This window comes from Mycteria americana, chromosome 20, assembly GCF_035582795.1.
Source record: "Mycteria americana isolate JAX WOST 10 ecotype Jacksonville Zoo and Gardens chromosome 20, USCA_MyAme_1.0, whole genome shotgun sequence".
NCBI classification, from domain to species: domain Eukaryota; kingdom Metazoa; phylum Chordata; class Aves; order Ciconiiformes; family Ciconiidae; genus Mycteria; species Mycteria americana.
The window spans coordinates 3,741,757-3,764,413 of NC_134384.1; the positions used below are offsets into that span (position 1 = coordinate 3,741,757).

The 22,657-nt window shown below is 61.7% G+C and overlaps 1 protein-coding gene across 4 annotated transcripts in view; it reads right to left on the minus strand.

Moving 5' to 3' along the window:
• Positions 1–11,597, minus strand: part of ATP2B4 (ATPase plasma membrane Ca2+ transporting 4) — a 49,678-nt gene extending 38,081 nt beyond the window's left edge. For 3 of the 4 annotated variants that reach the window (XM_075521836.1, XM_075521840.1, XM_075521839.1), the window contains exon 1: positions 11,436–11,597. The gene's annotated coding sequence lies outside the window, so the exon portion shown is untranslated. Of the gene's footprint in view, positions 1–6,043; positions 6,231–11,435 lie in introns of those variants that run through there. The other variant, XM_075521837.1, reaches the window with a different exon arrangement.
• Positions 11,598–22,657: the final 11,060 nt, after the last annotated feature.

Below are 22,657 nucleotides of genomic sequence, written 5' to 3' on the forward strand. Positions count from 1 at the left end.
TAAGGCAGAATGCCGCAGGAGGGTGCACATACACCCCCGGCCCCCCACAAGGCTCCCCGCGTCCCCGCTCCCCACCGCCCCGTGCGTCCTGCGGCTGGAGAACCAGTTATTTAAGTAAATAGCAGGAATCTGCTTGAAAAATAAATATTAAAGGAAAGCTGCACACGCAGGAGCAGGGCTGGGGGATGTGAAATGCCGGGGAGGAGCGCGGCACGGTGCAGGAGCCAGCTGCCGTGGCGGGTGGGGAGAGGCTGCAGGTGAGGGGGCACCCATCCCGGGCACCCACCCCACGCAAGGGGCGAGCCACGCGGCGCCCAGTCCTCACCCCACTGAGACACGCCAGCCCTGGCTCTCCCACCCACACCTGGCTGCATCCCACTGCCCCGATGCTTCGGGGGCACCCCCTTCCCCAGCACCCCCAGCCTGGCCAGGGGATGGGGAAAGCACGCTGGGCTGGACGGGGAAAACACGCACCCGATCCCGAGCTGCTCTTCAAAGCCTCTTTGTTAGCGCTGCACTTCCCGCAAGCACCAGCCCCAAGGTAATCCACAGCCAGCTAACGCATTTCCAGCGTTACTAGGTCCTCGGCCTACACTAGGTGTCGATGCATTTTAAAACCGTTAACGTGCTTTAATTAAGTGCCGATATATTTAAAAGTCGCCCTACCTAGGCTGAGCCCTCGCAGAGAGGCTGGCTTATCCCCCGGCCGCGGGGTTTGCTGCATCGCTCGGTACCGGCAGCGGCACCATCGCTGACATCCTCACGGGCGCCGCGTGCTCCGCTCCCAGCTGCGGCTGGGGACCGTCCCCTCTGCACCCCAAAACCCAACGGGACCTGCTGCTATGCCACTGCCACCCCGATCTGGCGGCAGAGCCCCGGTGCGCCGAACACCTCCATTCCTAGCACCGTCATTCCCAGCACCCGTCCCCACCTCCGCGCTCCCCAGGTACGCACACACCCTTGTGCCCCGGGCACCCAGCACCGTCCTGACCTGCCATCCTGTTTATACAGCGTCTCGAACCCCACGCACTTTGGGCAACGCCCCAGAGGCTCCCAGCTGCACCAGCAACCCAGAGAAACTGGGATATCCCTTTCCTCAAGTGCCAGTGTGAAGTTGCTGGCGAGGCTTCCACCTCCTGCATCCCTCCAGGTGGGATGGTGCCTTCCAGCCCCTCCGGCGCTGACCCGCACCCCTGGCTTTGCCACTGCACATGTCCTTTGTGCCCATAAATCGCACCTCATGGTGCTGGGGGAGGGCAGCCTGCAGGTTGTCCCCCCCAAAAAACCCTGCTGTTGAACCTACAACGACGCCAAGAGTCCCAAGCTTGGGTTGAGCTCTAGTTCAAGCAGAGACACTCGCTACAGAGCCGGGACAAGATGTAACAGGGACAAGGACACCCCACTACATGGGGGGGGGGGGGGCTCACAGCGCCTGGCACCCCAACCCCAGCGAGCAATGCCCCCCACTAGCGCAGAGCCAGCCCTGAAGCCCTGCCGCCTCTGCCCAGCCTCCGAGCCAGAGGAAGAACCCAGCCCCGCGTGGCACGGCCGAGCCCGGTGCGGCCCCGGGGTCACCCGAGGTGACTGCCGGACACCAGCCACTTTGTACTGGCTGGACCTGGAGGCGCAGGAGCTATGGGAGGCTTTATAACAGTCCCTGCCTATCACTGGCATTTATACAGGTGGGTATCTAAGCACCAGCGCTAATCTGGGGATAATAGCAGCTTTAGCAGCAATAGGGCAGAGATTACTGCCGCAATCCGGGTGTTAGGGGCGTTTCGTTGGCAGTAAGCAGCGCAGCAGGCAGGCAGACGGAGCAAGGCAATCCGCGGGGAAGAAAACGAGCAGCCAGCGTCACGACCCGGCAGCTCCCCAGCGACACCCAAGCCCAGCACTGGGCCAGTACTGGGGTACGGGAGGCGGATGAGCCTGCTCGTCACCCAGCCGGGAAAATGCAAAACCCACCTAGCGCCTGGGGTTTTGCGTGGACAGGATTCCCCCTCCTCCTCCTCCTGCCCCGGGCATCCTACCCAGGACCGCTCAGCATGCTGTAATACCCTCCGCTCCCAAAGCTCTGGCTCCTCTTCTCTGCCCCCACATTTTCCCGGCTGCCCCACGCACACCGGGGCAGCTGCCCGCAGTAGTGGGGTCCTTCATCATCCTCTCCATCAGCCTTTTGCACCATCCTCTGACCCCAGGCAGGGTTAGGGCAGGTGTTTTTGCTCTCTGCACGACAAGGACAGTGGAAATGCACAAAGCAAGTCTCACTGCCAGGGGAGCCTGCTTGGTTCGGGGTCCCCCAGCACCACCCGGGCTTGTTCTGGCCGGGGAACACCCTGCTCCCACGCAGCCCCTCGAGGGGAGGCAGCCAGACAGGGTCCCGGGGTGAGGAGGCTGAGATTTGGGGAAGGCCCTCCCCTCTCTGCCTGCTTTTCTGGGTCCCTTCTTGGTGATGCTCTGCTCAAACCGATCACCTCGAGCGGGGATGGAGCGCAGCAAGGTCTCAGGGGCTGAGAAACAGCGAGGCCGGTCTCTGCAGGCAGCTGCATCCGGGAGAGCGGGAGGAGGAAGGGAGGATCCCTCATTGTCCTTTCCAAAGGGAAAAGGGACAGTCCCCTGAATGGAAGTGCCAGGCAGGGCAGGAAGCACCTCCAGCCTCCTCGCTCCAGGCTGCATCTGCCCGCAGAGAGCAGAGGACACCTGCACGCAGCACAAGTCCCCCCCCCGTGCTGCAGAAGCACCATCTGCAACATCTTGCAAGGATTTGATGCATTTCACGTTCAACTGCAGGAGCGAGAGGATCCCCTGGCTGCTGCCCTGCAGAGAAACACCCAGATGCTGCAGGGAAGGGAAGGAAAGGAGGACGAAGAGCCATTCCTGCTCCGAGCCCCGGGTAAAGGTGGTACGGGATGCCCGAGCTGGTGCCCAGCGAGGTGAGACCAGGCGCGCAGAAGATGAACGTGTCCGCAGATGGCAGGCACGGATGGGGAGAGATGGAAAGAGTGGGGAAAACAACGCCAAGAAGGGAAGCAACGAATGGAAAGAGATGAAAGGCGGCGAGTCAGGAGTTAGCACAACAGAATTTAGCAGCGGACACGGAGCCGGAGCATGTTGCGAAGGATTTTGGCTCACCAGAGCCCGGCCCATGGCTGCACCCAGGGGACCGGCTGCACCCAGCCCTCGAGCACGTCCTGGGTACCAGAGCAGCCACCTCTCCATCACCCCTGGAAGAGCCTCCCCCAAAACAGGCACCTACAGAGCAACATCTCAGCACCCCGACCCATGGCTCCAGCCTCCTCCTCCAGCAGGCAAAGCAGCCGTCTCCTCCGGGAGCCGCGATCGGCTGCATTTGGCACTCGGCACACGCCGAGTAATTCAAGCTGCCCCTGGGAAGAGCAGCCCGCGGATTTAATACTCCGCAGAGCAGACAGGCGTTTGCAAGGCTGGCTCCCAGGGGCGCAGCGTATCCCTGGGGATGCCAAAGCAGGTAGCGGGATGAGGTTATGCTGCTGGTTTTTTCCCCGACGGGGAGGCGAGCGGGTCTTGGCTGCTTGCTTTCTCCTTCCCCCAGGAGATCTCCTGCTCACTCAGGAAACACCCCCAGGTGCCCTGGAGCTCTCCGGGGAGGAAACACTGCCCAAACAGAGTCAGCTGTTTTGGTCCTTCCCTTCATTTTTAGGCAGTCCGTTTGGGGTCAGATTTAAGAGCAATTCGTCACTTGGGAAATAACACCACTTCAGGCCTCCTCCCTCAAATAAACCTCAAAAGACATCATTTAGGCAAGCTTAATTTGGACAACTAAAAATAGCCGGCACTAGTCACACTGGAAAATGCAAGCTGCGGAGCTTCACACTTTCGTAGCTCGAGCCAGGGCACGGGAGTTTCTGGCTAAGGGAAGGGTCCCCCCGGCTCCGCAGCCGCGTCCCTGGGCGATGAGCACAGCCCTGCTCCCACGGGGGAACGGGGTGGGCACGGCGGGACCCACTGGGGACCCGTCCCTGGGGCAACCAGCGCCCTGCACAGCTGCTCCTATGAAAGTTTTGGGTCCTCACACTTTTCCAAGCAGGATGCGGTGACTCACAGCCACGTCTGCAACCAGGACACCCAGGAAAGATCAGCTGCGCTTTCAGCTTTTCCGCAGCCAAGCCAAGTTTCTGGTCCCGGCTCCCTGGGACTGATTCACTCCCGCTTCCCCCAGCGTCCCCAGGCAAACGCACTCGGGCTTCTCTGCCAGCTCTGCCCGCACACGGGATAAATCCCCTGCACCGAGTAACGCGTAGAGGCAGGTTGTTATTACAGCTTTTTTCCTCCCGTTCTGTAGCAGCGGGGCTGTCACAAGCGACGCGACCCTCGCGAGGTACAGTTCAAGCCTTGCTACAGCCTGGCAGCCCATCCCACCGGCAGCTCGGGCTCCTCCATTGCCAGCCTGGTTTTACCGACTGCCGGCATCACCAAGCCACAAATCCAGACTGCCCTCGTTTCCCTGCAATCCCCCTCCTTGCACCAATCTCTCCCGCCTTGCACCAGCCTCCCTGCTCCAGAGGCAGGAATAATATTTAACTCGGGTTCAGGCTGGAGCACGAGCTCCCTGCCAGCCCGGGTCACCCCCAGGCTGTCTCCATCACAGAGGCCATGCCGGATCCGTGCTCCCGGCACAGCCACGTGCCCACGGGAGAGCCCAGCACCGGCAAAAAGCCCCTCTGGAGCGGGCAGCGCTGGGCTGGGAACCCCGGGGAAGCTCGGCATCGCACGCTGCTGGCTGCCAGCTGCAGCGATATGTCACGGCACGGTTTTATATGCAGCCGGCGCTGAGGCGGCTCTCCTGGCACACGGGACCGGCAGGCAGGCTGTACAGGTGCCACGCTGATCTGGGAACCTCACGCAGCAAACGAGACGCCCTGCCCCGAATTTCACAGCCAGCAGATCGTGCCTGCAGCCATCCTCCTCCCCTGGGGTACGGCCCGGCTCTGCCTGCAGAGCCAACGATAAGGCGGGGGCTTCAGCCCCCGCAGAAGGGAGGCGAGATGGGAAGATGCTCGAGGACCAAGCCATCTTCTCACTTGTCCTTGTGTCCCGCGGCTGCCTGTAGCAGTGACAGCCTGCAAGATGGCACGAGCAAGAGAGCGGCTTTCCCACCACCAGTTAAAAAGCATCTGTGCAGCCTGAGACCTGCCTGGAGCAGCCAGGAGCTCGAGCAACCCGGGGTTACTTTTAAGTTGCTGGTGAGGAGGTGAGAAGAGAGATGAAGAGCCGGAGCACCGCGATGCCGTGCCACTAAGCCTCTGGGAGGGCTGAAGCAGAGAAAGACGAAGCACCAGCATTTCCAAGCAGGCACAAAGGGCGAGAAGAGAAAAGCCGAGGGCACGCCACGGGGCTGGCTGGGGCGATCGGCACCTCCCGGGCGAGCGAGGGGTGGAGAAGGGACAGTAAAGCTCTAGCTGCTGCGGCAGGGTCCTTAATTAGCATCTTGGGAAACCACGCTGAAAATCAGACACCTTCTGCCCGAAATCCGAGCCCGGACCTGAAAATCTGATCACTGGATCCGATGCTCAAAGAGCAAAGGTCACGCCAAGTCCCAGGCAGGCCCTGCGACCGCAGTGCAGGGCTGAGCTCCCCCACGGTCCCCTCCGGCCCGGCTTCGTCCCCTGCCCGCCCCCGGCCCCCCCGGCGGGAGCAGAGGCAGCACGGCGAGGGCCAGCAGCTTATTTTTAGCCTGGGGAAGGCAGGAGCCCGCGAGCAGCCCTCCTGGCTCTGGCCCTTGGCATGGGGTGCGCTGCTTTTACCGCTGCCACTGCTGAAGCGAGTGCCTCGGGCCTCAGCCCGGCCCGCCGCCCCCCAGCCTCTGCAGCGCTGGATTTGGCCCCCAGCTGGCATCACTGAACAGCCCAATCCCTCCCCCAGCACAAATCCTTCCTCTGCCCAGGGAGGAGGAGGAGGATGCTGAGATCAACCCAGGAGCCGGCGGCTGCCGTGGCCCCGCGGCAGACGGATCCGGCTTATTTACGGCTCCTTGACGGACCGCGGCGAGTTAGGCAGGGCTGACCTTTCCGTGCCTGAGACAAAGAGGAGATGTCAGCAGCCGTGGCAGCGGAGGAGTCGCAGGATCGGCGGCGCAGAGCCCTCCCCTGCCAGCTGGGTCGGAGCAGGAGGCCAGAGCTGCGCAGGGGGCTCGGGAGCAGGGAGCCGGCCAGGGCCACGGGAAGCAAAGTGCGCTGGGATCCCAGCCTGGGAAAAGGAGGGATCGGATTCCTCCCTCCCCGTCCCTGCCGGACAAACTCTTCCGGGTGGGGACTCCTACGCGCTGCACTCTGCCCAGGCACACCAGCAGCTCGCTGCTCCCCGCAGACCCCGGCCGCTTTAGCAGGGGGAAAATACAGCGATACCGCATAAAATAAAAAAGGAGGGGATGGAGACTTGCCCCCAGCACCCCGGCGGCTGCAGCAGCGCTCGGCTTCTTTGGCTGTCGGCTCCTCGGCTCAGCCCAGCTGCCGACTCATCCCTGCCATGGAAGCGGAGAAGCAAAAGTTTCCCCGTCAGCACAAAACACGGACAACTGGCCAAACCTTCGGCTTGGCTTCTGCCGCCCTGGCGAGGAGTCCCCACATGGGGGACCTGCCGTGTCCCAGCTCGGGTGCCCGCGATGGGCAGGGGGTGCAGGGGACTGTCCCCCTCCCTGCATTAGGGGACCGGCGTGTCCCCGTGGGCTTACCACGGACCCTCGTGCTGCGGGGAGGGAAGGGCTTGCTGCGACGAGGAGCTCTCCTGAGCCAGCCCTTGGCACTGCCCGATGGGATGATCCTTCCCATGCCCCGAAGCGAGTTAGCCGCAGGATTTTGGCAGAGGGCTGTAGGCAGGGCCGGTGTCACAGCTGCGCCGTGCCCCCTCCCCAGCCTGGCCCCTCCCGGTCCGTACGGCGTTTAGGACTGGATGCCACAATGCAGAAGCACAGATGTCCCACGGAGCCAGCCCAGGAGCACTCAGCATCCCACCTCACGCCCGCGGCAGCGTCCCCACGTCCCTCTCCATCTGCCAGGGCAGCGGTGGCCTGTCCACGCTTGCGAGAGCGGGGCCAGCCCCTCGCTTTACTGCCGAGGTGACGCGGGCAGAGGGATGCTCTCGGCCAGGACTCCCACAGCCCCGATTCCTGACCTCCCAGGGGCATGTTGCTGTGCATCAGCTTCCCACGTTTAAATCCGAGACCCCTCCCAGAAGCTCACAAATGCAGGAGGACACCAAACTCATCTGTTACTCACAGAGAGCTCACTGAGGATCTAAGTTGCTTAATTAGTGCTTTAAAAGAGTCACCATCCAGGTGGGTGACACACCAGCGGGTTGTCATGTGCTCCGCACGTCTCAAGCATTTGCTTTCTTCCTTTCTCTATCCAAGGTTAGCTTGCCTTCCCCCCCCCCCCTTTCTTTTCTCTAATGAACAAATAGAGGGGCAGGTTTTATAAGTCCACGGAAACTCTATTATCCCTCTGCATTAAAGCCAAAAGCAACTAATTAAAACATCAAAGTCAGATGTTTCATTAGTTCAGCCTCAGAAAGCGCTGGCAGGAGGTGGCAGGGAATGTGGCTCCCGCAGCTGGCCGCACTGAGGGACCCCATGGCTGGGCCCGCACCCCAAAACACGGTCCCTGTCCCAGTGTCACCGGGAAACCCGGGGGGGGAGCTCTGGGCTGGCCACCGCTGGGCAGAGTGCGGTCACCTGCCTGTCCCTCTCCCCCAGCCGGTCACGGCTCATCGCAGGAGGCCTTTGCGTACACCGATTTTGAGAGGAGGGAGGCTGGGGAGAGGTGTGCCACCCTCTCCCCATCAAAGCTGCTTCCCCCAGGAGCATCTCCATCACCAGCACCACAGGACGGGTCCTTATTCCCTACTGGGCACAACACGAGGGCGAGAGGGATGGGTTCAAATTCCCAGCTCACCCAGACCGATTTATTTCCTCCTCCACACACCGGGATCTCCACCTGTACGATAGAAACATCGCTGCCTCCATCCATCCCGACCAGGAGGGCTCCAGGCAACCAACAGGCACAGGCCAGCATCCCTCACCCTGCCTGGATCCGCTCCTAGAAGTCCCCAGCGAGACAGAGGTGCTGGGGAACACCGAGGAGGTGGCACCTCTTTGCACTGCAGCGGCCGCCCCCCACCCCTGTCTAAAGATCTGCATCCCATTGCCATGGTCACACCAAGCATCGCCGCATCCCTCCCGGGCTCCCGCTCCCCAGGCCTCGTCCCTGCCACAGCGAGCGCATCTCTGGCACAGCTCCACCCGGAGCAGAGCGGGGTCCCCACCCCACGGCTCGTCATGGGGTTTAACCCAGGTTTTCCTCCGGCTCCCAGAGAGCAGCAGTGATTTGCCAAGCACGGTGCAGCCTTCCCCGGCAGGGAGGGGCCCCGGGCGAGGAGGAAGCCGAAGCAACGGCCAGCCCTTCCGCGGGGAGCAGCGGATACGGGGAGCAGCAGCAAACAGGCATCGGCAGCGAGTCCCTGCTGCAGAGCTGCTGCTCGGTGCCGGGCTGCTCGTGTCCCCCAAACCCCCACGGGCTCCTTCCAGCGCCGCTGCAACAGGCGTGTGCGACCACTGCGGGCAAACTCCGCTCGTGGCCTAGCGGGGGGAAGAAAAAAAAAAGAAAGAAAAAGGAAAAAAAAAAAATAACCCAAGAGAGGAGCAGGGAGCATGCAGGGAACCCCCAGCCCCTGCGAGGTGCAGGCAGGGAAGGAGCAGGCTCATCTCCCAGCGCAGGCAGCCGGGGAAGGCCTTGGGGAAGAGGGTGAACTCCAGGCACAGCTCCACCCCGGTGCTTTCCACTGCAAAACAATAGCGGAGAGGAGCAGCCGTCCCTCCCTGCTCTTAGTCACCCTGCCCAAGGACCTGTGCCACCCTCCGGCTCACCCTGCCCTACCCCGTCCTCTGCACAGGGCTGCCCCGGGGGGCTCCAGCATGGCAGGTCCCAGCTCCTCAGGCGCAAGACTTGGTGATGCTCCAAGCCGGCAGCGGCACACGCTAATGGCAAGAGATCCTCCGCAGGCAGAACGCCGCGAAAGCCAGACCCACGGCACGCGAGCCGGCGCAGGGAATTCCCTCCGTCACCATCTCAACCAAAAAAAAAAAAAAACACCCCACCGCCCAACAACACCCTTCGCCCTCTCAAGCCTCTACCTGCAGCGCTTGCACCACCTCCCCAACGCCAGCCAGCTCCTCTCCTGCGGGGAAGGAGCCAAGGCTTTGCAGAGGTCCCTGCGCGTCCCCTTGCACGAGGCCGCTTCCAGGGCAGCGCCCACGGCCTCACCGTGGGCGAGGGTGGGACGGGGACGGAACCTGCATCCCGAGGGGCTGGGCTGCAGAGGTGGAGGTAGCAGAAGGTATGGGGAAGCTCTGCCTCGCCGCCCTGGGTGCTTCCCAGCTCCACTTGCACCATAGCACCGGCACGGCATGGGCACCTCCGCCACGCCGGTGCAGTGCCCGTCTTGGCACGGGGCAGAAAACCCACGTATGCGAGTCAACCGCTCCCAACAGGCTTTGGGACCTCAAAGGGCACGTAGCTTTTGGGAGGCCTCCAAGACCACCCAGGTCCCTCCATTCAGCCCAGGAGAGCTCTCTGCTACCCGGGGTTGGGGGCACCTACAGCCACCCCTGCCCCCAGCACCCAGCCCATGCCATCCCGAGCGACGGGTGGGATTTCCCGGGGAGGGTGACCCGAGGGGGCAGCCCGCAGGACACCGAGCCGGGAAGGGAACCCCACGCTGCTGCGGGGTGGGGCTGGCGGAGCGCGGGGGCGTCAGCTTCTCTCGCTCATGATTAAATAATTTAGGTGCGTTTCAGTGCTCAAGGAAGCGAAAGATTGAGGGCACTGTCTGGAGCCAGGCAGAGTGCAGGCAGCCGGTGCAAACCCTGCCTGCCGGAGCAGCCAACAGCAGAAGCATCGTGCTCATTTGGGGTGGGGGGCACCGTTCTGTGCCCCCCAGCCCCAAGACGGCTCTGGGCACCCCACGGGTAGCTCCGAGCACTCACCTCCACCCCAGCTCGCTGCCCCGGGTCCCGGCCGAGCTGCCAGTCCACGGGCAGAAACAGGCTGCACTGGTTTGAGATTTGCAATCCAAACCCCCACCCAACCTCAGGTCTCCAGAGATAAGAGCACAATAACCTATTGTCCCTCCTCCGCTCCCTCCCCTCTCAAGATCTCGACTTGCCTCCGGCGAAGCAGGGAGGGACCACCCAGCTCCACACCCTCCCCACCGCGGGGTCTCGCCCCGGGCCCCACGAGGGGCTCCCCCCCGGCCCCTGCCCGCCGAGCCAGGCCCGGCAGCCGGGCCGGATGCTGGGAGGCTCCGGAGCCGGGGCGCGGGCAGGGCTGGGATGCAGGGAGAGCGCTGGAGGCAGAGGCAGGAGGCGGAAGAGGCTCCTGCCTGCTGCCCATGTGGGCCAGAGCCTCCCCGCGCTGCTGCTTTATTTCTTTTTGTTGTTGTCGTTCCCCCCCCCCCCCATTCCTCCTGTTTTCTGCTGTGGATTTGATCAGCTGGGTGGGTGCAGGCAGGAGGGGGACGTGCCTGGCCGTGGCGTGGGCAAACACCCGGCAGCCTCCCCCTCCCCGCGGTGCCAGCGCCCGGCGATCCCACCCTCCATCCCGCCCCGCTGTCCGGATCCGCTCCCACGCACACCCTGCCCGGGTTACCCCGCTCCAGACGCACCTCGCCCGGCTCCAGGTAGGGAGCAGCACCCTTCCTGCCCCACGGATGGGGAAAGCCACCCACGCAGCACCTTCCCCGGTCTGTCCTTGGGCTGCCGCAAAGCGCTGCCCCCCCCCCCCCCCCCCCCCCCCGCCTGCGCTGCCTCTGCCCTTCCCTCCGGCACCCGTGCCAAGCTGCAGCGTGGCCTGGGATGGATGGAGGCATCAGCCAGACGGAGCCCGACCCACGGCGGTCGCATCCTGCCCCCCACACCCCCTCCCTGCAGTGTCACAACACGCACGCTGCCTTCCAATAACACGCGCGACCGGGAGCCCCACGCCCCCCCTCAAGGGCAGGCAACAAGTTGCAGGGTACGACCGGAGTGGGTTCCCACCCACCCCAGATGCCGGGGGCGGGGGGGCTGCACGCCTCACAGACCCCCACGCACAAAAGCGGAGGGACCGCGGGCATCCCACCATCCCGCCCACCTCCAGGGACCCACCCGACTCCGCGCTGCAGCGGGACCGGAGTGCACCCCAGCGCACACAGCGCTGCATACTGGGAGGGACTGGGGTGGGCGAAAGCACCGCGCCCACCGCCCCACCCGCGGCGGGGGCTAAGCCCCCGCCGCGGGTGGGGCGGTGGGCGCGGTGCTTTCGCCCACCCGTGCGCCCAGCACCGAAAAACCAAGCACCGAGAAGCACCCCACGGGACCCCCACCCCACTCCCGTGTCCCGTCCCGTCCCCCCCCCCGCACTCACCGGCTCAGCCCCCACGGCGCCCGGCTGGCGGCGGAGCCCCCGCGGCTGGCCATGGGATGGGGGGGGCGGAGGAGCGGTCCCGGAGCTAGCGGGAGAAAATGCTTGTCATGGCAACCCGTTCCGTGCCGAGCCGTGCGGAGCCGAGCCGAGGAGGGCTCGCCCCAGCCCGCCGGGGGAGGGGCTCTCTTAAGGTGGCGGCCCGCCCCGTCGCTGCTTAAGGGGGACGGGAGGGAGCGGGCGGGGTCCGTACCCCCCCGGGCGGAACCGTGTGTGCCCCCCCGGGCAGTGTGGGGTCCCCCCCGGGCAGCACCGTGCGTGCACCCCCTGGGCAGTGTGGGGTCCCCCCCGGGCCGTGTATGCACCCCCGGGCAGTGTGGGGTCCCCCCCGGGCAGGGCGGTGCGTGCACCCCCCGGGCAGTGTGGGGTCCCCCCCGGGCAGCACCGTGCGTGCACCCCCCGGCAGTGTGGGGTCCCCCCCGGGCCGTGTATGCACCCCCGGGCAGTGTGGGGTCCCCCCCGGGCAGGGCGGTGCGTGCACCCCCGGCAGGGTGAGGACCCCCCCGGGCAGGGCGAGGACCCCCAGGGCAGTGCGGTGCGCGCACCCCCAAGTAGCGTGGGGGGATCCCCTGTGCATGCACCCCTCAGCCAGCGTGGGACCCTCCCCAAGGCACCGCAGTGTGTACCCCCCCGGGCAGCGTGGGACCCTCCCCGTGGCACTGCAATGCGTGCCCCCCTGGGCAGCACGGGTACCTCCCCACGGCAGTGAGGTGCGCGCACCCCCAAGCAGCGGGGACCCCTCCTAGGGCAGTGCTTGTACCCCAAGAAGTGGGGGTATCCTCATGCACAAAGCCCTCCCCGCTCTGGGCGTGGGGAAAGCAGATCTGCGGAGCACTGTGAACGGTGGCAAAATGGCGTTTCCTCATGGGCACCGTGGTTTTGGGGTTTCTCATGGGCACCGTGGTTGATCACCTGGGGCTGGCGTGTGCCCATTGGGGTGTGCCCAGCCCTGCAAACCATGGGACACAGTCCGCTGACATCCCCTGAGAGCGACTGTCCCCTTGGGTGACAGCATCGCTTGGGAGGGGCACATGCACTCTTCGAGCTGCAGAGGGTTGAGCATAAATAACCGCCCCTTCACCCAGGCAGACCCGACCCTCGCCCTTTTTTAGAAGCAAGCAGGAGAAAAATCTTCCTTGAAACGCGCCTGAAGCGTGTGAAACGCTGTGGTTGTACTGAAGGCGCAGCATGGCATCGGTGCGGCAACCCTGGGTGTAGGCAACCTTAAATCAGCGTTAATCCTGTCTGTATCCCAACGTTGGGGCACGCAACCCGGTTCAAGTTAAACCAGTGGAACATCTGTGCACGCACAAGCCCTAATTAGTGCTTGTAACTTTTTTTTTCCCCCCTTGAGGGCCTGCACCTCAATAATTTTGCATTCCTGAGCAGTCCCAGGGCAACGTGGTGCTGCAGGAGGCGGGTTACGCCGGGAGAGCGAGCCCTGCCGCGGACCCCCCAGCAAACGCTTTGGGCCCTTTGCCGGGGGAATTCCTCCCCGCGCTCGCCGAGCCGCTATCCAAAACGTGTGCCGGTAAAACCGCTTCCATTCGGCTCTCAGGGAGTGGACCTGCCCGCTCGGGCGAGCTGGTTGCGGTGCGGTTTTGGTGCATGGGCAGTTTTGGCGCACGGGCGGTTATTCGAAGGCAAGTGAATGACTTCAGAGCTGCCAGCGTTGGATGCAATAAAGCCTCTGCCGCCTTTCAGTAGTTTGCAGCACAGAAGGCATCAACCTGCTCCTGTGCTTTGCAGCGGAAGGGAGGAAAGGGGCCTGGGCCGGTAACTCCTTGCTCATCCTCAGTGGTGGGGTCCTTGGCATTTTCCTGGGGAGTTAGACGGGGTGATTCCTCCTTACGTAAAAGACCGCAGGGCGGGAGACTCTCATGACAAGAGCAAACCTTGTATCTCAAAGCAAGCTCAGGCATCTTCCATTTCTTTGCTCCATGGTTTGTCCGCTACAGAAAGTGGGAATAAACATGCGGCTTTTAGCTGGTGCCCGGCTCCCCCTCCAGCAAAATAAAAAGCAGACGGCACTGGCCACATCGGGTCTAGGTGACTGCCGAACAGCTTGAAAAAGAGGTGGCCGTGCAGACGGCAGACAGTGCTTCCAGTGGGCTGGGATGCAAAGCTGCTATTGAGACATAATAGCCTTTTAAAACAGGTTTTCTGAGCTTGGAAGGAATCTCTGACCATCTGGATTTCGACTCCTGAAAGGAAATCATCCTTCCTGCCTCAGGGAACCTGTTGTTCACAGGGCAATTTGTGCTCTCAGAAATGCTGAGAATTTGCAGCCTCCTTGGGCTTCTGCTGAAATGGGCAAAGGCAGATTTTACAGCCCGGGCACTCGCCGTTGAAGGAACTAGCCAAAATCCGTTTGAAAAATGTGCTTCCCATCCAGTGGCAGCCTGCAATTACAGAGCTGGTACTTAGCAGCTCCCGCCTGGTGTGTTTCTATTACAGCAAGAGCAACCATAAACACCGAGGCTGAAAGCCCCTTCTATTTTACATTTAAGGAAAAGCACATGGAGGAGAAGTCAAAAGCCTGGCGGCAGCGGGAGCGGGAGCAGGACCGTCGTCTCTGAGCGAGCAGCCGGACCCTGCTCGCACCGATGCGTCCCCGCACACCGCAGCAAAGTGGGGCAAAGCAAGTGAAAAGTTCCTTCGTGGAGTATTTTGGGGTCGTGCGGGCCCGTGGCTGATCTAAACCTGCTCTGAAGACCCTTCGTGTGCCCCTGCTTCTCAGGATCGTGCCTCTGGTGCTTGCTGGTGCCACCTCTCCCGCTCCATCCCGTTCAGTCACAGGGCCACCCGCTCTCCTGCTGTTGGGAGACACGAGGCTTTGCCATCCCTGGAGTGGTGACAGGGGTGTCCCCACGCTGCTCGGCCGGGCGCGATGCTCTCAACTCCTGCACCCAGAAGAGGAGGGAGAAGGAAGCAAGGCTTGAGCCAGCAAAGCTCCCCGCTCGTCTCCCACACGGCCAGCCCCGAGCTGCGGGAAGGGACCTCCCAGGATTAACCGGGGCTCCGGCTGCTGCAGCCACGGGGGTGGCAGCGGGGACAGGCTGCTTCTCGTTTGGCTCTTGGCAGGCGCTCACAGGCGAGCTCCGAGGGAGACGCTGGATCCTGCTGGCAAGTCTCTGCAGGGCTGCTCCGCTGCTTTGTGCTTGTGCCTTTGGCCTCTTCGTTCGCCTTGGATGATGACTGGATATTCGTTTGTTCCCTTTTGTTCACCCAGAACCGGCTCCGGCCACGCATGAGGGGCCAGCTCCACGCCGGGCTGCGGCTGCGGGGAGCACATCAGCTTTCACGGCCGGGACGCAGCCAGGAGAGGCCACGCTCCGCGCTCCGGCCATGGGAGGGATGCACAGACCGGCGCTCCTCGCTGCTCTCCCCTCTTCGCCGACACGTTGCACTTGACGCCCGTGGCACGCAGGCGGGGCTGTGCCGGGAGAGGAGCGGGAGCCCCATCCTAGCCCAGGAGGCATCTTTCAGCCGCTTCGGAAAAGGAGCAAAGACTCCCACAGTGGCCAGCAGCATCGGAGCCCAAGATCAGTGTCCTAAACCCTGCGGGGAGCCCTGCTGTGATGGGAACCTCAGCTTGTTATCCGTATTTTGGTACCTCTTTTCTTTACCAAATGCTTTTCTGCTGGATGCTCTGTAAGCGAAGCAGACAGCAGTCCCTGGCCGGAGCAGTGCCCGGCCTAAAAGAGACCAGCAGCAACATAAAATAAATAACCCCAAAATAGAAAAGATCAGTCTACCAGGTTCTTCTGTAAAAATTGGGCTTAACTGATGATTTCCCTTTAAAACCAGTATGAAACTTGGTAATAATTTGCCTTTAATGTCTCCCAGGCTGGGAACTTGTAGGTGGAGTTTTAGCCCAAAATGAATTGAATCAGCCAAGTTGTATCAGCCAAGTTACAAACCCATCAAAACCCGAGGCCAGATCCTGATCTCATCCTCGTGGGTATAAATCCAGCATCGCTCCGCTGGAATCAACGGGGAAGATTTTTGTCATGGTGCCGGATAGCAGAGAGCAGGATTGGACCCCCAGGGTTTCTAATGGAAACACTGACTGACTCTTAAACACAAGGCAGAGTCGGGCGTCTGTAAAATCTCTCTCCATTCAAGGGCTAAATATAGGGAGAGAGAGCGCCAGCGATTCGACTTTCAGTGCTCAGGGATAAATAAACCCCCGATCGCTGCTGCGGGAGAGGCTTTGTTGGAAATGCCAGGGGCTGACGGGGGGTCCCGCTGCTCCGAGGTCCCCTCCCGTGGGGCAGGGCAGGGGGGCCCGCAGGGTCCCGGCGGGGAGGCAGGGCTGCCGGAGATGCTCCCAGGTGATGGCTCCAGCCGTGCGGGGCTGGTGCAAAAGGGGTTTGGGGTTTTTTTCTGCCTCTTCTTCCCCTTTTCTCTTTCTGCTCAGCCCTGAGCGCTGCTGAGCTTCAGCGCCCACAGATGCCTGTTTGCAAGGCTCGGGCTCAAGCTCAGAGCGAGGAGAGCAGCCGGGGTGCTGCCGGTGGGAAGGGTCCCATCGTGGCCGCACCAGTTCCCCTCTCTGCCTTTTGCCTGCTTTGCCTCACTTGCTTCTGGGCTTTCCCCTTGCTCCGGGCCAGCTCCCCATGGCTTTGCAGCCCCAGAAAAATCCCAGAGCCGTCTTGCCATGCTATTGCTAATAAACCTCTCCTAGACCGTTTCTGCTCTCAATTACTCTAACAGCCCTGTTAATTTCTAATTAAGCAGCTACCTCATTGAGGGAGGGGGGCTGGAAATAAAAAGCGAAACAGAAGAGGAAGGATTTGGGCCCAGTTTTGCTTTATGAACGTAGTTAGGAGACAAAATTGTTCACTCACCTAAGGAATTTGTCACCGAACTGCCTGTGAGCTGACAGACACGCTGTGTTTTCCCTGGGAGCCCCGTGACTGACAGCGCTTTTCCTTTCCCCACCCCTACACGTTCCCATTTGGAGCCGGAGCCACCGCAGGCTCTAAATCTATTACTGCCTGTTATTAAACCCCTAATATTTGTAACAGCTGAGGAAGAGCCTCTGAGCTGCTTCTTCCCAAGCACCCGTGGGCAGGGTGAGGGGGAACGCCGTGTCGCAGGGATGTGATGAAGCCTCACCAGGGCTGCTGGCATGGTGGAGCTCCTTCCCTCTCCGTGGAGCACCCCACCGGCGTACCCTGTGGTTAGGGCGATGCAAATGCCCCCCGCTTTGAGATCTAGGGGACCCCCTGGTCCCCTCCGGAGGGAGTCAGAGGGAAATAGCTAGATCCTCAGCAAAATGAACATTTTTCCCTCCAGTTCCGACCCCGTTTCGTTCCTCACATCAAGGAGGAACCTTGTACTCGGTGTTTGCATCACGGTAACACCTCCGGGACCTTAGTGGGACTGAGAAAAGTCCCTGCTGCCGGGAGTGACAACGCGGTGGGTAGTGCTGAAAGAGAGGAGAGAGAAGTGACAGCACGGGAGAGCCGCTCTCCCATCACTTGCAAGCTGTCAGTCCCGGAGCTGGGGAGGCGGAGGAGCGCCTGGGCTCCCGAGCCCTACTTTGGTGCCTTCCTTCCAGAAGGCCAGGCTGGTGCCGGAGACCTCGTCCCTGGGGCTGGAGATGCTGTTGGTCCCAGCCTGGGCGCTGCGGTACCCGGCATGGCGATGCTGCAGAGCCCGTGCGGGGCCGTGGTACCAGGATGCAGCAGGGATGGGGACAGCACTGCAAAGGCAGGGTTAACCCCAGCAGTCCCTTTCTGGGGGGGGGGCATTTGTGCCCCTCCATAACGCTGTGGGGTCAGGAACAGCCCTCTGAAAGGAAGGTGCTTCCCGCCAGCCCGGCTTGCCCTGCTGCTCCCAAAAACCTGCTTTTGGAGCCCAAAGCACCGGTGAAAGCCCAGGGAGAGCAGCCGCAGGTCGCTGTGCCACCACGCAGACCGAGCCGGCATGCAGAGCCCGGGCAGGGCTGGCATTGCCCCAGCAAAGCCACCCTGAACCTGCAGATGTTCACCTCCTCCGCTCCCATGTGCTTCACCGCGCGAGGTCAGGCTCCAGCACACTATTACCAAAAAGGCGAAGCCTCCGCTAAGCCTGCATTAAGGCTGCTTGTTGGGCCCCTGGGCAATATAATTAAGGGGCATCGCTGGTATTTTGCCGATGTCGATGCCGCAGGGCAAAGCGGGGGTGAGCTCAGCCCCTGCAAACACCCACTGGGAGGGGGAGAGAGGTGGCGAAAGCGGATAGAAAAAGGTGAAAAGGTGACCTCTTCCCAAAATGGAGAAAGAGGGAGAAGAGAAAACCATAAACACTGGCAACTGCGTCCACAGGAAAACAAAAAGAAACAACTATTTTATTTGAATAATAACCATCAATAATACATTGCTAAGAAGCTGCAGATGACTGCAATTAAAAAAAGCATTGCATTCCCTGAGCAAAATCTAAATTATTCCTCACAGCTTCTCCTCTCGCTGAGTTATATTAAAATGAAGCGGTTCCTGGTGTGGCATGGCTCAGCAGAGCTGGGGAGCCCGGGTGGAAGGCATAAAAGAAGAAAAAAGGAGAGGAGAAAGTAGAAGAGCCCTAATGTAGGGGGTTATAAATATTTTACAGCCGAGGAGGAGTGGGGAGCCACGGATATAGATGCGATTGCGGGCGTCCGTGGTGGGAGGGAGGAATTAATCACATAAACGGAGGAGAAACTTTTTTTGAGGAGCACATGCCCACACCCACGGCCGGAGCGACTCGGGAGGGTCCCTGGGTGCCGGGGACGGGCAGTTTCAGGTTTGCTCCAGAGGGTGCAAACACGACGTGGTGGTGATGACCTACCCCTGCCGGGCGCTGCGGGCAGCGTGCCGCGTCCGGGCAAGGCACCGTCAATTCTTCTGCAAACACAGATTGGAAATATTTACTGGGAAAACCCCAAGAAACCCCACAGGTGGGGCTGGAAATGCTCCTGGCTGGGAGTATGTCAGCTCCTTGCCGGGGCCAGGCTTTTAGAGCCCGAGCGTAGCGCAGGTCCTGCCTCCCGCGGCCCCGGGACGGCGTGAACGGCCCCACGCACGGGCTCTCTGCTGCGGGCGCTGGGCCAGGGGCTCGGGCGCGATCCCCCTCCACGCCGGGGCTGCGGGAGGGGGGTGACGAGCTGCGGCAGCCTGCAAGGGGCTGAGTCACGCAGGCACGCCGCACCCCACAAACTCTTCTCCCAGCTGCCGGCGGGCAGGATGCTGGTGCAGGAGAGGCGGTGGCTGCCGCTGCAGCCTGGGGAGCAGGATAACACCACCGCGCCTCGCACCCTGACATTCACAGAGCCAACACGCAGAGCAAACACCAGCTGGCAACCTCTCCTATCGCTATCCAAACACGGGCTCCGCTATCCAAAGAGTAGCAAACAGACCCAGGTGCCGGGCTTAGCTGCACCTCACCTCCTGCCCCCTGCCCCTCTTTGCCCTGGTGGGAAGGGAGCGGGGGGCCAGCCCTCCAGCGACACATCGCCCTCCATGGCTGTGCCAAGACCGGGACGGCAAACCCGCTGTCTCCCTGGCCAAGAGCAAACGCTTGCCCGGAGGCGGTTTCGTCTCCTCCCCAGGAGACCACGAGCAGAGCTGGAGCCGAGGGAGGTCAAGGCCGTTTATGCAGCTGGAGCCGTTCCCCACCCTCCACAAACTGCTCCGTCCCTGGAGCCGACCGAAGTCGCGTGGGAGGCTGTGGCTTATCAGAAACTGCAGCGTGTGGCAGGAGCAGGGGAATCCTCCCGAGGCCAAAATGTTTTCTCTTTCCCTCGCAGCTCTCAGCTAGTGCTTCCCAGCCATCCCAGGCACTTTGCAATGGCGGGGACATCCCCATCCTCTCTGCCTTCTTCCTCCGCAGGCTGAGCAGAGGGACAATCCTGCGGGCAGCCTGGGACCCCTGTTCCCAGCTCCGAGCCTGGTCTCCATCTGCCACGTACCTGTCCTAGCGTGGGCCAGCGTGCGACTGGCGTGCTGCTCAGGGCCACCGGCCCCAGCCACCTCTCCTCCCATATCCCCATCTACACTGATTGGAAAAGCTCAATGGCACCTGCTGGGAGCTTCCGCAGGTATTAAAACCTCTGCGCCTAAGAGTGCCTCTTTAAAAATTAAAGCTTCAGTGAGAAAGAAATGAGTCATGACAGGGAGAGATGAAGCTCATGGCATCTGCAAATCACTGAAGAAAGGAGAGCCAGCAGCAGGGCCAGGGCTGGCTGGAGCCGTGACCTTCTCTGACACATGGGCAAAAGGGTGGAGATCAAATGGAAAGCAGCCAAAGCATGGGACACCCAACGGGGCGCGATGGGGGAGCTGGATATTTGGGTGACAGCCGCTGTACGGGTGAGGGCACCTTCCCTGGCCTTGTTTTGTGTGTCCCTACCAAGCTGAGAGCAGACCTTGTCTCTACAGCCCTGCAGACACCAAGCCCTGGCTCGGCATCCAGGCACACCAGACTTGGAAAGACGGACCCCCGCCCCGTTCGGAAAGGCGACGGGGGCCTCCCGCCCCGCTGCCGTGCAAGGCACTGCCCTGACACACGGCACCGGCGATGGTCAGGCTCCAAATGCCTCGCCTGGATCTTGACCCGCTGTCCTCGCCTGAGGCTGAGCTCCATCCCCAGGCACCCGAGTGAGCGAGCAGCGCGGTCGGGGTGGCACCCCGGCCTTAACACCAGGGTCCCCAAAGCCACGAGGATGCCGGAGGCTCTGGTCCCCCCAAACCAGACCCAACACTTTCTGCTAAGTGCGAGACCCCGCAACACAGCCAGCCCCAGGGCAGAAGGTGGGGGTGCAGAATTACCTCGAATCCCAAATGCCGACAAACCTAACACCGCAATGCCTAATACTAATACACGAGCTGGAATAGCTTGTGCTGCAAATATGGCACAGATGTATCTCTTCTGCAAGACGTGCATGTGTCTCACATCAGCGGTGACGCCAGCAACTTATTTCCCCGCTGACTTCCGAGACGGCTGGTCCGCTCCTCAGCTGTGACGCGTGAACCTGCCCTTCATTTCCAGTGGCACCAATGTGTTTTCTTCTTTCCCTTTTTTCTCTGCCAGCCCCAGTTTGCTCCATGTGGGACATGACAGGCAGTGATAAAGCACCCTGAGTGATGCCGGGAGGCCCGAAGGCTGGCACTCCCCAGGTTCCCAAGGAGCAATTAGCTAACGGAGTCCAAGGGCTGGGCTGGCTTCGCCAGCCAGCGGTGTCCCTGGCAGCTCACAGTGAACCCGGGTCACGCATGACACATCGCATACATAAAGGATGTGTATGTATGAGTCTAGAGCAGAGCTCCCAGCAAAAAAAAACCCCAGCATTCGCTTTGGGGAGGGAAGCCAACAGGGTGCGTAGACAGGAGGGTGAGCGAGCATCCCTCCCTAAGCCCGAGCACGCGACTGCACCCCAGCCGAGGGGATACTGCAGCAGACAAGACAAGGGATGAAGCTGCACGCGTCTCTGCAGGACTGGGATGCTGCGTATTGATGTTTAAGCGTACGTGTAGACAAGCGAGGTGCTCAGAGGCAGGGTGCAAGCCCCCAGCCAGGACGCTCGTGCACTCGGCTGACTGGTGCAGCAGTTGCCAGGACTGTGTGCTGTGTGGTCTGGCAGCCGTGGAGCTTTGTACACATATTTGTAAATACATTAAGTCCATGGTTTGCAGAGGAAGACGCGAGCCAAGCGCCTGCAATTGTCTGCACGGGAGTGTAACCTTTGGGGAGCGGAGCCTTTGCGCTCTTTACTGAGCTCAACAGAAATTGTTCTGCTCTGCCGAGCTGGAAATTGGCTGCAGATATCATCACCCAGGCATTGGGTCTGAAGAATAGACGCTCCTTTCAGTCATTAGCTGTGGGCAGCACCACGAGCAGATGGGGAGGAGGAAAAGGACGGATGCGGTCCCTCGGGTCCACCACCGCAGCAGGTGTGGGCTCAACTCCGCCCGTGCAAACCCAGCCGCAGGAGGAAAGGAGGCGAAGAGATGTCTGCAGCGGGGCTGGAGAGGAGGCAAAGGTGCCTGCGTGCCACCAAGGAGGGCCTGGGAAGGCTCGAGCCCTCCAGCCCTGCCAGCCTCACGGCCCCATGGCTTATCCTTTGTCCTGGTCCCCCTCGGACTGATTTCCTTCATCCTGCCCTCCTGTGTCCATCCCTGCCCGCAGCCCCAGCCAGCAGACTTTCCCTCCCCCAGCTGACCCGCGTGGGGATCGGGAACGTGGCTTTCAACCCAAATCCGAGAGCAAACCAAAAGGAGACAAAGCGGCCACAGGACCGAGACAATTCCATCCGGCAACCCAGGAGATCGGTGTCCAGCTTTTGGACAGATCAGATGCTTTTTGTCATTCATTATCAGCTGACAAACACCACCACAGGGTTGGGCAACGGAGCCAGACGAAGCACAGCCTCATCGGTAGCGTAATTCAGGCAATGCCTTTAAAGGGAAAGGACTCCACGGCGGCTGGAGAGGCCCGTGGCAAGGCAGCACTCTGCCCGCGATGACTAACTCGCTCCCTCACACACCCTCTGCGCCGGGGGCCGTGGCAGGAACCGCTATCAGAAAGCAGAAGCTGGTTCCTTCCCTCTTGCTCCCCACTAAGATTTTCCAGTGACCGGTCGTTCTGCAGTGCTAACGGAAACTTGCCCAGTCCCTGGCCATTTCTTCTCTGGGTGTTTGCTTGGTTTGGTTTTTTTTTTGTTTTTTTTTTTTTTCCAGCTGTCTCTTAGCATCATCTGCCCTGAACTGACCGCCCTCAGAGGACGAGCATCATCTCTGGCATTGTAATATTGCCTCCAAGCAGGAGATTCGCTTGCTTTAGCTCCAAGCGTGCACCGGCATGGGAGACCTGCAAGGACAAGTGCCTCACGCCCAGCTCAGACATGGGTCATCGGGGGTCCCCGGCGAAGGGGAGCTGGCCCTGGGCACAGCAGGATACAAACCACAGCCCACCATAACGGCAGGGGCCGGCTCCGGCATTACAGGCACGGCTCTGCTGAGGACGGGCTCCAGAGATGCAGCGTAAGAGCGGCTGGGGAGCTGGCAGGGAGACGGATGCAGCAAGCCCCCCTGCCCTGGGATTCATTAGGGTCAGCCAGGAGCGGCAGCACGAGCTGCAGAGGAGGAGGAGGTGTCACACGAGGGGACAGGCAGGCCTCCAGCACCCCAGCCTGAAGCACTCAA